Source organism: Miniopterus schreibersii (assembly GCF_964146895.1).
Source record: "Miniopterus schreibersii genome assembly, chromosome: 8".
Taxonomy (NCBI): Eukaryota; Metazoa; Chordata; class Mammalia; order Chiroptera; family Miniopteridae; genus Miniopterus; species Miniopterus schreibersii.
Genome location: NC_138109.1, coordinates 20,635,197 through 20,639,024, shown reverse-complemented (window position 1 = coordinate 20,639,024; position 3,828 = coordinate 20,635,197).

The following is a 3,828-nucleotide window of genomic DNA, read 5'->3' as shown; positions in this document are numbered from 1 at the left end:
AAACAACTGTGTGCCTCATGCTTTCCCTGATGAGTGTGGGCTACCTGTTGGCCCAGTTTCCTAAGGTGCTGGGTCTCAAACTTGGCTGCACATTGGCATCACCTGTCCCACCCTCACCTATTCGGATTTCATTGGTATGGGGATATGGCCTGGGCATTGGATTTTTGTAAGTTCCTCATGCTGTACTAATATGCAGCAAAGTTTGAGAATTGTAACAGAGTCTTTCGGTCTGGTTAGAAAGTAGCTTTTCTATTCAGATTCCCTGTTAAGGGGGCTATTAGTCTCATTGCTGTTTCCTGAGGTGCAGAGGTTGGAGTAATCCTGGGCCCTCCCCTCAAGTGTGGGAACTCATCCAACAGCATGAAATCAGGCTCCAATTCTGAGTCACTGGGCCCTCAGGGAAGAAGGGGTTCTGGAAGTTAGAACCCAAGTCCTCGTTGTTGCCTTGCAGCCATACCAGCCCTCCCACAGACAAACAACCATCTCAGTTAAAGCAGCTCTGTCCTTTGGAACTAGAGGGTTTGTCTTCATCAAACAAATACATAGAGCAGCTGCCATGGGCCAGGACTTATGCTGAGCACACACTGACAATAAGATGTGGTCCTTTCAGGAGAGAGGCTTCTAATTAGTAGAAGAGGTGATGGAGAACCACAAAAATGAAGTCCAGCTTGAGAACTGCTTTACCAGAGTTTTGAATAAGGCAGGGCCCCTTCACCCTAAGATGATGTCATTTCTTGAGGGAGATTTGAGAGGATCATTCATTTGGGCACTAGCCGCCCAAGGTCATTGCATCCTATTCCAGCACAGTCTTCATCAAAGTGTTGTCCTTGGACCACCTCATCAGAACCAACTGGGAACCAGAATCAAACCTGGGACTCTGTATTATTATTTAAATTTAATCTAAGAAGGAGCCTGCCATTTAAAGAGCCAGGTACACACCATGAGGCTTCTGATACTGCATTTATTTCATGGTGGCCCAGAGGTCCTGGAAGCTGCTTAGATTTTGCCCTTTGCCTTCATGAGAGAACAGTGGATCCCAGCAGGGAGAAAAGAACTCTGAGTTCCCAGGCGCCTCTGCCAGCCAGAGTTAAGGGAGCAACACCACAAGGTGACTGCTGGTAAGAAAAAGCACAGGGCAGGCACGGAAGGGAGGGCCGAAAATGCTATACTCACAGCCAGTGGGGAGAAAGCCACCCAGTCTGGAATGAAGAACTGGTGCCAAAGCATGGGAAGGGTAGTCTGAAATGGTGCTGACCCAGTCACACTAGCATCCACTAAGATGTCCTGTCTTGTTCTGGCCTTTTGTATTCTTTTTTTCTCCTTTTTAAACTATCTTTATTGATTTCAGAGAGAGGAAGGGAGAGGGAGAGGGAGAGGGAGAGGGAGAAAGAAACATCAACGATGAGAGAGTCATTGATCGGCTGCCCTCTGCAGTCCCCCTACTGAGGACCAAGCCTGCAACCCGGGCATGTGCCCTGACGAGGAATTGAACCTCAACCTCCTGGATCCTAGGTCAATGCTCAAACGCTGAGCCACACCCGGCCGGGCTGGCCTTTTGTTTTCAATCCCCTCAGGTTGCGTAGGTCCACGAAGGTTTTGTTCTGGTGTTTTGTCATCAGCCCTCTTGAGTTGCTATGGAGTTGCTTCTCCCTGACCAGAAGACCTCCTGACCACCCCTTCAAGTGTAACCCATCCCCCTCTCAATGTTCAGATTTTTATCCCACTTTCCCAGGCCTATCAGGCCCAGATTCTTAGGGTCTCGGGTGAGTTAGGCCCTGTTTGCCCAAATGCAGCGTTTCTTCAGAGGGTTTTGTTACTTGTTGGCACTCCACCAGAAAAAGGAACGCAACTTTCCAGTCTCTGAGACTCAGCTAGTAGCCTCCAGCTCCAAGGCTGCAGAGAATCTTTATTCTCAGGGACTGCTGCCCCCAAGTCAGTCTCCCAGATCCCCTGTTACACAGTTTTCTAAATTTGTATCTGCTCAGAAATTCTTTCCATTCCTCCCTGAAGGCTAGGCCTTTAGAATTCAGAAGCTAAAAATGAACTCTGCATTCTGTCGTATCATTTGTTTTCTGACGTAAGAAATGCAAATTAACCTAACTATCTGCATAAAGGAAAGGCCTGGGGACATCAAGGAAAAGATTAAAAACCTATTTCAAATGTCATCACCCCATCGGACTTTGGGTTTTGTGCTATGCATGTTATGGCCTTTGTTCAGGCCTGAATGTACATCAATGTGGGGGTTCCTCGTAGATGACAGCCCTCAGGAATTCTCGGTGCTCAGGTGGTATAGCATGTCCCCTCCCTCCCCTCCTGCTCCTGGAGAGAAGAGCACAAGGGTTCCTCAGTTTCGGGAGGAGACTACTGCTGGGGCTCTGAAGAGAGCTGGGTAGGCAGGCAGCCTGAAATTCACATCTCCCCGATACAGCAGCTCCAGTTCTCAGCTGGATGGGACTTGAAGAGACTTGAAGGAGAACATCCAGTTCAGTGAGTTCAAGTCTGGGATCCCTGGCTAAAGGATCCCTGAGGGCAGTCAGGGTCCCTTGAGTTCTTATCAATGTTCCAGAAGAACCCAGAAGGATCCAGAAGCACTGAGTACGTGAAAGGTAACCAAGATAGCTTGGTCTCTGCTTTGGGCTGGAATTACACCAACGGTATGGTGGTCACCCTGGCTAGCTCTTCCTGACCACAAGCTCTAATGGCTATGATACAAGGCTTTAATCAATAAAAAGGGAGACAAAATCTTACCAAATGTGAGGCTTGTGTGGAGGGAAAATACTAAAAGAAGCTTTGAAGGTGAGAAGGTTGGGAACCACTGATCCTGTCTAACTCTGTCAATTTTTGTGTGTGTGTGGTGGAGGCTCAATATAGCTTTACTTTATTATTTTATTTTAAAGAATCTAAACTTGCCCAGCCAGCATGGCTCAGTGGTTGAGCATGGACCTATGAACCAAGAGGTCACTATTAGATTCCCAGTCAGGGAACATGCCCGGGTTCTATGCTCTATCCCCAGTAGGGGGTGTGCAGGAGGCAGCCGATCAATGACTCTCTCATCATTTATGTTTCTATCTCTCTCCCTCTCCCTTCCTCTCTCTGAAATCAATAAAGATATATTTTTTAAAAAGAGAGAGAGAAAATAAAAGCCTAAACTTAACAGTAGCCATGAACAAGTACTACAGAAGAAAACAGCATTAAAAGATTAACTGTATTTTCTAAGTTCAAATGTACAACAGCAGTCATTCACATTCCTGAGGCTCTACTATGTTAACTCTGACCCTGTTACCCACAGTTGTAGGTGGGAAACTCACTTTCTATTTCCTCTAGGTAACTACCATTTTATAGTTGAGGAAACAGGCCCAGTTTCCTCAGGGGGGAGGGGAAGGGACTCTCCTCAGGTCCCATGATTAAGTTAATGGCTGAATGCCAAGATGGTGATCATAAGTAGCTACCGCTTGTTGAGTCTCACTGTGTGCCAGGCCCTCTGCCAGGGCCCTACATGCTCCAGAAGGGCAGAGTCTGTTTGATCCCCCTGGATCTCCAATATCTAGCTCAGTGCTCTGCATCTAACAAGCCCTCCATAAATCATTGTGGAATAAAAGGATCATCTCATTTCATCATTATAACAATCCTGGAGGTATATATTTATAGACCCATTTTACAGATGAGCAAACAGACCCAGAGAGGTTAAGTGACTTGCTCAAAGTTGAAGGGCCAGTGAACCGCAGAGGGGGGATTTGAACTCAGGTCTGTATGACTCAAACTCCATGATACTATACTACATTATTCTGCTTCCCAGCACTCCTGACATCACACTGATGACAGTGTGTT